The following is a 10,580-nucleotide window of genomic DNA, read 5'->3' as shown; positions in this document are numbered from 1 at the left end:
ATTGATGCTTCTGATATAGGGCTGTTTCCTACTTTCTATTCAGTGACTGCCTTTAAGAAAGTCCCTTTACCCATTTACATAGTATGTGTACATTTTTTTTGGTTTATCTACCTAGAGCACTTCTGTTCTTTCATATTGTACCAAAATGATCAGCTGAGCTGGATTGAAGCCAGAGTCTTTTATCCACTTAAAAGCATATTCCTTTCATTAAAATAAAAACTGTTTTCTTTTCTTCTGCCTGGTTTTAGGGCATCATAGCTTCTTTCATAATAGTTGTAGGTATGAAAATAGATTTTTTGTAAATACGTAGCAGTGTGACATTTTTCTTTTCCTTTTTTTTTTTTGTGTGTGCCATTGAAACTTCCATATAAGAAAACAAGTATTTATTTCATTGTACTATAGGATCATTGGTGTTACAACTTTTTTACCTGCAGATATACATCCTCTGAATTTAATGGACATGCTATGAATGTATGTATAAAGTAGCTTCCTCAGAATCATAATGGAGTCTTTTGGTTTGTAGTATGACTACCCAAACATTTGAAGTAGACTTTTGCTCTTTAGGTTGATATTTTGTTTGACTTTTTGCCAAATATTATTTTCTATCCAATGCAATGTGAAAGAGTACAACCACTGTTTTCCATCCTCCCTCCTCCCCTGAAAACTGGGGGCAGGGAGGGAAGCTGTGTCAGATTTCTTCATGTCATTAAACTTTTTGGGATTTGGGAGCTGGGGTCACAAATTAGGCATTGGAATAGTAGCACGGTGCACAAATCCATCATTGCATATGATGCCACCTCATTATCTTTGGACAATCAAACTCCTGTGCCCATGGCATGATGTCGTTTTCCATGTCGCTAGCAAAAGGCATTCTTCCTAACTCACATCAGATTATTTTTGGATGTCAGTTTCCTATTTTCTCTCCTAGTATTGCCCTGCCTCGATGGAAGGAAATGTTGTTTTCCTGTCAATTTGGCAGACCAAGAGTTGAAAAAAAAAGTTGTAAGGAGCAAATGTTTTAAACCAATTCATCCTCGTGTAAACTTACGGAGTGCTCTGTTTCAGGCTGCAGAATTAGAATAAACCCTGGTACAGGAAGAAACAAACAAACAAACCTTCTTCAATGTCTGTATTTTAAGCCATAAACCTCCTGTCTTATTTCAGAACTTAGTCTATAACATAATAATCTATTGGACTAGTAATCTATAACATAATAAAATATTGGTCTAGGCCATTGTTTGGGAAGGTTACACAGTAACAGCCTAGGATACTAAATGGAGCCTGAAAATCACTTGCACATGTGGAACAACATGTACTGAAACTGGATTTCCAGAGGTGAAAGGTCAGTGTTCCAAACTGCACAGCCTGTTTTCTATTTCAAAACTCATGGGTATATGGGAAGTTTTCTTATAATAAACACTACTTATTTTAAAACAGTTTCCCAAAGCAATAAGACTGTTTATGTACAGACTGTAGTTTTTCCTAATCGCATTGTTAGGGAGCAGGAATGGTTAATAATTTGGATCCCAGTGAATTTTCATGTCAGCTTTTGGTTGGATGCCTGATAAATTAGCAGTACCCTTAGTTTTTCCTGGCAAAGAAGAAATCCTCTCTCCTTTTCCTTGTAAGTGATATGACAAGCAGCTCTGTTATTCTTCTCTTGCATCTGGCAAAGAAAGGAGAAGTGGGACTCTGGTACTGTACTCCTCTCCCAGGCATTAGAAATTTCCAGGCTGTAAATACATGTGAGGTGGAGAAGGACATTCTTACAAATCCTTCCCATCTGCCCCAGCTTTGAAGTAGTAATTTAGGTCAACTGCCCTCTCATTGATAACATTTGGTTATCATGTTCACATCGCTCTGGTACTTTTCTCTGCTATTTAGGTTCTGAGTAGCAAACTGCAACCGATAGGCGTTTTCTGTATGCAGGTCAAGAAGCCAGTAATGTCCTGTTTGTTTGTTTTTGGGGTTGTTTGTTTGTTTGGTTTTGTTTGGTTGTTTTTGTCCCCCCCCCAATTTTTTATCTGTCAAAGGTTCATTTGTTCTGAGAATACTGTAGAAACTGAAGACTTAAACCTCACTTTTTTTCAAGAAGCTTCCTACTTGACAAATGGGAAGTAGGTGTCTTAGAGCCCTTTGAAGCCTACATTAAGGATCTGTTCTAAACTAACAAACCAGTAAGTGGAAAGTAAATATTTCTGAAATGTGCCATTTCAGAACTGTTTCATAAACTACTAAGCAAATTTCAAAACTTGTTTAATTACAGATGTGCTTGGTTTTCATTTCTGCGTTCATCTTCTCTGTTATTTGTGCATTACATGTGTGATTTTTTTTTCTTGTTTTCCTTTTAATTTTCAAAAAATCTAAAGGAGCAGTGGAGGACACATAAAATAATGAATAGTGTTAAAAAAAAAAATCCAAAGAATATGTTGAATGGAATGAGATGCTGATCTCATATTAAGGCATTGAAGTACTGTTCACCTTAATTTTGAAAACTCATGTCTATAATCTATATTTGCAACTCTGTGTTTGCAAACTGACATATACATGTATTGACTTTCAGTCTATGTTGCTAAGATTCTGATAACTGCACTGGTTTCCTGAAGTGTTGCTTCTGTCATACTAATTCTACTTTGCCAATTTTACAGGTGATTAGATATTATTGTGACTAGGAATGAAATTTGTTGTCCTTCATTGGTTTGCTTGTGAGCCTGATGTAATGTCAGCTCATATTTTAAGTATGGTTCCTGGCAAAAAAGGTGTAAAGCACTTCTCAAATTTTGTGCTTTATTGATGCACTTATCTAATTTCACAATTAATTTTATGAGAGTTGAATGTTTTCTGAAAGGATATGTTTTCCTGCTGTGTATGAAAAAAGGTTTCCCCTTTTGTTCTGACAGCCTGTAGAAGTTCTGATGGAGAATCTTAAAGGTGACTGAGGAAGGAGTTGTTTTTCTTTTCAGCTCATTCACTCATCAGTGGTCCTGCTCCTTTTAATAGCTACAGTCAAACATCACCTCCAAATTTGGCAAGCTGATGCGTTTTTGAATTTAAAGTTAAAGCCCATTTTGGCACTGGAAATGAAGTAAGCTCATTCCAAAGGAGTAAAGTTGGAATGAAGTTAGCAAGGCTCTCTGCCAGCAGGTAAGTCCAGAATGCTTCATAAATTAATATGCTGGCACTTACATATTTTTTTTAACAATATAAGCTCTCTGATGTGCTTGCCATTCAACATTACCTGAACAAATAATGCACAGAAGTTGTTAGATTTCTAAAATCTCTTCCATGATGCATATTATAGAGCGACATTCAGGAAAGAGTCAAAATACTTCATTAGATGTGTAATGACATGTACCTACAAGAATGAAAATATACTTCTTCAGACACCCAGCAAAGTCTTATTTTGTATTTCTACAATAATTAGTCCTATTTCTTGATTTCACCTGTGATTTTATGCACTTAACTATTTAATCTTTAATGCTACGTGGAAACTTTAACCTTGTCTTTTCAGGAGAAAAGCTTATCATATTTACTAAAGGAATAGTGAAGGGATCAAGTGGGATCAAGACACTTGTTCTTTCTAAATTTTAGAGGTAATAGGTAGCCATTTACCACTAGATTATTATCAATGGCTGGTGATAATTTTATGAAATGAGCTTTTCTCTGGTAGTGGCTATGAACAGGCATGAATGTGTGTTCTGACAGCTTGTTGCCCCATAGACCACTGACAACCAGATGTTGCTACCTTGCTTTTCAGCCCTGTTAGAAGCAGACGGGAATGCTTTTTGGTGGTTTTAGTAGTTTGTCTGAGATGCTTTGCACCAGTTGGGGTTGTTTCTCCACCCCAGGCATCTTGGGAGGGCAGAGACCGTAGAGCATTGACTATTGTTATGCTTTTCTTGGTGTGTGAGCTGAAAATGGGAGGTGTGCTTTTGTCCGTGTAGGCCAAAATACACGTATGAAAGCTTTTAGTATACCAGTGGTAGCTAACCATACATCTTTTCTTGTGCTGGATTGCATGATCCAAGTCAAGTATTAGCAATGCACAGAAGAGAAGAGGCTATCTGACAGTCTTTCTGGAGGAAGTAAGGTGATGAGGATCAGGGAAATGGGCAGTGGAAGTGATGGAGATAACATCAGCTCTTTCAAAGCGGTATGTTATATTGTAATTCAGAAAATAGCAGTATTTTCAGATACTTAGAAGCTGTTGGCTGACTGTGTTTCAGGTATGACCCACTCAGCTTCTGCTGTGTACATCTTGTTTAGACATTGCATTCTTTCTTTTCAGACATGTATTTTGTAATTGCTATTCAAGTCTCATTTGTGGGATGTGAATTACTGCATCCACACTATTCTAAAGCTGACCCAAAATGCTGTGGTATGTTCCTTCTAAATTGGTTACAATTAACCTTTTTCTATTCCTCAACTAACCAAGATAAAAGGTTACAGGAAAATAAATGTGTTGAGATTACCTATGCTGCTACTGGAGAAGGAGCTGATTCTATTCAGTAGCATTTTTTGTGACAAAAATTTCAGAGAATTTTGAAAACCTCAAGATTTTAAGAACAGATCCATAGTATAACCTGTGTGACTAGAGCAACCCATTGGACAGGAGGTAGTAGCAGTGCTTTTTGAATAGATTAGCGTTTTATCTAATAATTATTGGGTGACAAGAGAAAGTTTGTTCTTGGAGTGGTAGAACTGCCAGCTCAAGATCCTATCTGTATCTATGTCCCTCCCCATGGAAATACTTGTGTGTATGTTTTCTCCCTTCTTCTAGTTTATTTTTGTCAACTAAAGTTTATCTGGAAAAAGACCGGAATTGAAATGTCAAGAAAATAATAGTGATTTCCTGGTTAAAAGAAAATGCATATGCCTGTACGGTTGTGATTTGCACTTTATTCCTGTTCTAAGACTTTAAAACTTTTTTTCCTGTCTATATTTTTAAATTATTATCTTCTGACTTATTGAGAATGTCTTACATTATATATAACAGATAATAAAAGTCTGGGAATGCTATAACTATCTACAAAGTACCCTTATGGAAGGGGGAAGAAAGGTGGGAGGCAAAGCTGCTCATCATGTCTGGGGCTTCTTCTGAAGTTTTGCCCAGTTTTCATTCTGAGCAGTTCTTTTTAGTCCATGTCTTTATGCTGGGCTGTAAAATAGAGCTCTTTGATAGGGCTCCTAGGATATAAGAGAGCAGAGCAAAGTGCTTATATGCAACTGTACTCCAACAGTGTGAATGCTGTTGAGAATGTGTCTGGTGTTTCCCTTGGGCTTGCTACAGGTTTTTGGAGGGATGTAGGCAACAGAAGACTGTAAGGATTTGGACTATAGTCCATGGTGGTTCATTCCTGTATCACTGTAGTTAACAGGATTTTCCATCAAACACTGTTTGTGAGCTTGTGTGCATTTGTGCGTGTGAGAGAAAGATATCTTTAGCAATAAGTATTTACAATTTTTCCATATCAGTCTACTGACCCAAGACCTCTATCTGGGAAGCTTAGAAGGAAGGGAAAACAAAAAAAAGGTCATTCTGCCTTAAGCCTGAAAGAATGCATGGATTCTTTTTTCTAAATACAGAGCAGTCAAGTGTTTCTTCAAAGCATGTGTCAAACTTTTAGATCAATACCTTGACCTATTTTGTGGTTCCCAAGAGATGAGACTTCATACACAAACAAATGAGGAGATCACATGTGAGATCACATGTAAGGCCACAGTCACTTTGTAGTTCTAGTGCCAAGCCTTCTGAGTACTTTTCTTTTAGAAACAGGTATCAGAATTTTTTTTAATATACAATTGTTGTCTTACATTCCATAAAGTACTGTGTTCAACATCTATTTTTCTTTCAGCTTGTGGCTGGGGTTTAGCATTTTAACAGCAGTTGCTATGGAAGAGTTAGCCATGTTTATTGGGTAATGACAAACAGCAACAGCTGAAAGACAAATATTGTATTCTGTTTTAAGTATAAGGTGGGCCCTGAGCCAGAGATTAGCAGCTTCAGAATGTAGACAGCCACAAAGCTGGATCCTTGGTCCTGACACACGCTGTAGTTACTCAGGCGTAAGGCTTAAATGTAGCTTATACTGTAAGTATTTCCGCATTAAAATTTTGATTTCTTTCTGCTTGTTGAAAGGACACTGGTGGCTTGTCCAAGTCCATGAATTAGTTTCTTAACAGCAAAAGAAAATACCAAATGGAAGCAAATAATTATGTGTTTCACACTTTGTCCTGATTAGAGTTTTTGCTTGCTTTTTTTCAGTGAATGTAGGGGTAAGTGCACAAGATTAAGAAAACATTTACAAAAAGTGGCTGTATCATGAGAAAGGATAAACTGCAGCAGGGACAAAACCAGCAAAAGCTTAACTAGGGCAAACTTCACATTTTATCAGCATGTAATTAGTGGATCTGAAATGGTAGATGTGACAACTGTCAGATATGCATATCTAGTCTTAAAACTGGTATTCCTGCATCCCCTATTGCTATAATCCATGTATGTGGGGAGTTAATGTAATTCATAACATAGCTGAGAATTTTTGCTTTTGAAGTTTGCTGGTATTGTAGAAATCCAGGCCAGAATTTGAGTGTAATTCATGGCTTTTCAAAAGGTAATCCTCACTCTAGAAGGTGAAGACAGGTAAATCATGGTATTCAAATGCTTTGAAATATAAGCAAATTCTCCTAACAAAATCTCTCTGGAAATAAAGACTTGGAAACTGTCTTGCTTACAATCCTTACTACCAACTCCCTCCAGCCAAAAAACGCCCAACAAACCAAACACCAAAAAAGCTGAAAACTAAAAGCCATTCAGAAATGCAAAATAAGTCTCTCTGAAGGCTGTTTTTTTTTTTCCTTTCTTGCTTGTTTGCCTCTGGGGCTGACAGGGAGAGAAGGTGGTAGAACAGGAGGGAAAAGTAGGATAGGTCGCCCTTCAGGGAGGGCATTTAGGAGGCCCACACAGCTTGGAGGATTTCAGAAATTACTTGACTTCTGTCAGGCTTGCCATAGATGTTTTTATCTTCCCCTGTTGATCCTACTGTTTTCCTAGTCTGGTCTGACTGTAATAGTTGCCTTTCTAAGGCTTTCCTGGGGAGTTATCATTTGTGGAAGCACAGGATGTGTGTGACAGAGGAAGAAGGTTGACAAGGTTGACTCCACAAAATAGGCCAGGTATCCTTTTTCCAGGGTCTGAAACAGCTCTCCCTGGTCTTGTCTGCCTCTAACATCCCAAACATCTCCCCTCTTTTTCCTCTAGTAACCACTCACCTCTCTGGTTTTGGTGTTTGGGTGGTTTTTTTTTTTTTTTTTTTTTTTTTTTTTGTTTTGTTTTGTTTTGTTTTGTTTGGTTTGAGTTTTTTGATTTTTTTTTTTAAGAGGAGTTGGTTGAAACATCTGCTATTTCTGTATCTGAGGTACAGGATGTGCCTATGAATGTATGTTTATAAGTGACATAATTTATTTTAATCTAGTGGGTTTTTTTCCCCCTGCACTAAAACAATGGTTAGGACCTTAAAGGATCAAGGACCTCTTAGCACAAGGCTTTCTGTCTTGAAGATTCCTGTCTCAAAGACTGCACTGTTTGTGTCCCTGAAATGAAATAGATAAACAAAGAAAGTGTGTGCTGCAAAAAAAGAAAAAAGTTTGGATAGTTAGCAGTAATTTCAGGATGCTGTGCATGGAATTTATCAGTGATGTGTGCAACTGAAAAGTCAGTTTTCTGTAACAGTTTAAATACCAGCAGTTTTGTAATTAAAGCTGTGACGATCAGAAATTATTATCTGATGCTGACATAAGTTTGGCTCAATTGCTTTCTCTGACTACTCTTCTTTAAAACTCCTTTTGACTTAAATGGTAGGTACAAAAATTATGCACCCCTCTGTAGCAGTATGCTTGCTTGAGCACATAAGTATGGATTAGTGGCTAGAAGCAAGTTTTTCTGTGTCCCAGATGATTCCCTGTGGTTTTGATGGCATATGGCTTTCATACTTTCTGCTTCAGATGGTGTGTAGTGCTGCTTTGTGTCTTGTACCTTAGAATTGGCTGCAGGAGCAGATTAAGCGAATCTATAAATAGTTTCTTGAACTCTTCCATGGCATAAGTATTGCTCTTTACTACCCCAGACATATTGGGCACATTAATTTGTCTTCTTTTATGGTGTAAGGAGGGAGGGGTTCATTCTCACCTGTTCAAATACTTCTAGTTACGTGTGAAAAAAATCCCTATCTATAACAGATGAAATTGTGGTAGTGTAAGGAAAGCCTCTGGTGGGTATTAAACCAGCTGGTATTTGTACATGTTTCACATTACAGTTTGAAGTATCAACCCGGGGAAGCATGAGTTGGGTCATTGCATGCTTGGGGTTTATCTAGCAAATCACAGCGACAGAAGCAGTGTGATGACCCACTTAGAATGACATGTTCAATCTCTTCAGTGTTCCCCATCTGCAGTGCTGGTTCCAGTTGTATGCTTAGCTCAGTGTTGAGAAAAAAAATCTCGATGCAAGTGACTGAAGGTTTGATAATTTTAATATAGCAGTCTATATCTTTGGTTCTTAAGTGGCACTTATAGAAAGTCTTGAAATAAAATTACTCCATTTTATTTTAGTGTAAGACAGCCAAAAAGTCTTGCTATTTAAACAGCAAACTACTGTTCCAGTCACTTGGAGCTAGACCTCTGCACCTAAAGTGGACACACATGAATACAGGACCCTCTTGCAAAGGGAAACAGTGGCTCGTGACAGAAAGGTGAATCCCCTCCTTTTCTGAGGGAAATATAAAGAGTCACTGTGTGTAACTCTCTGGTAATTCTTCACTGGTAGGAATAAATAATTACATTATTCTTGGGATGTTTTTAAAGTGGTTTACTGATTTATCTGATGAATGGAAAATGTAGGAGGATTACTTTGCTATTCGTTTATGTGGGTGATGAAATAATGGTTTCCAAGTTTGTTATGTGTTGGCAGCAGGAAAGATAAATTGTTGAGATGTGAGCGTCTGTACTGAGGATAAACCTAGCAACGCATTTCTGGTTGTCAGTCAACACTTCCCTCCCCTACCCTGGTGTCACTTGTGATGTAATGCCATCCTGCTGTAGTGGAACCCTCTGTGCTCCTGATCTGTAATTAACTGTGATGTCACTATACAAAGGCTGCTTAAAAAATTGCTATAGGATAGTTGTTATAGGCGTTAAAGCTATTTTAGTGAGAATGCTTTCTACTTTCTGGAAATGTAAAATAGTCTCTTACCACAAAACTTTGCTCCTTTGTGACCCCTGAGGAAACAGAAGTTAAATACTCAAAGCCATAATTCTTAATACATTACACATGGGATTTGCATTGATGCAAATGAAACAGGAGCTGGGAGTCCCAGGTGCAGGTGCACAGTGTAACCAACCAGCACTTGCCAGTTAGGTACTAGAGAATGGAACTATCTGCTCTGCTCTGTCATGGGAGCTGTTAAAGAAGTTGTTTCTGCTCTCTGCCTGCACTCATACTTTTCAATAGAACAAAACCAACCCAAACTGGACATTCAGTTGGCTCAGGGCTTCTCTCTTGTGCAACTTTAGTTTCAAGCTAACACATAAACTATTAGCGCTACTGTGGGATCTGACTTCAAAGGAGTTTGCTGTTAACTGGAGCGAAGGCAGGATTTCACCATGTAACTCTTAATGCTGTAAGGAATTATACTTAGCAATGACCTAAGGTCCTTCTAGAGCTACTGACTTCATGCTTCCAGCTTCCCCATGGGCTCACGCACTGCTTTTTCAAATGCACAGGAAGCACCTCATGTTCCTGTCCTGGTTCTGTATATCAGCATTTAAAAGGCAACTAGTAAATGCCAGACATTGCAGAATGACAACATGCTTTGCTTTGGTGTGGGTGACAGAATGTGAGACCTGCTACGGTGACCCTTTGCTTAGTTTGAGACATAGATCACTACCCTGAACTGCTCATGCATTAGTCTCCCTGGCTTGTTGGTATGTTATGGGCTTTCTTCTTTTAAGAAGCCTTTACCTCAACAGCAAATACACAGCTCACTGCAGAGTAGGCACTGAGACGAACTGGTTTTTAGGGATGTTGTGGTTTTGTTACCTATTCATCTGTTATGTAGCACAACTCTGTAACAGACTTGATTTTATTGGACTGGCACTGACTTTTCTTAAGTCTGCTAGCACAGCTACTAAGTCAGAGCATTAAAAAAAAAAATCCTAATAGAAATTAAGATGCAGGCTACATGGCCTGACAAGAGAAGAAGAAATTGGTTTGATCTCTAATTTTCCAAAAAAATCTGTGAATATCTGAGACTTTTAATTCATTTATTCTGGTCTCTTCCTAAATATTAAACTGGCTGGCCTCTAATTCCCCAGGTCTCTCTTCCTCTGGCCTTAAGGACAAAGCACCACCTAGTCCTATAGGGTCTCCTTCATGAGTTTATAAGGGCCTATACAAGGAAACTCAAAAATCCATCAGTTTGTTCCTTAAATAGTGTAGTTGGGATTTCAGCAGACACAGTAGAATTGAATATATTTGGTTTATGTGGATATAACTTAAATATTTCTCTACTTTTTGATTTAAACAT

This window comes from Pipra filicauda, unplaced genomic scaffold, assembly GCF_003945595.2.
Source record: "Pipra filicauda isolate LSUMZ 115617 unplaced genomic scaffold, ASM394559v2 scaffold67_size6003252_pilon, whole genome shotgun sequence".
Classification (NCBI taxonomy): Eukaryota; Metazoa; Chordata; class Aves; order Passeriformes; family Pipridae; genus Pipra; species Pipra filicauda.
This window is presented reverse-complemented; position numbering follows the sequence as displayed.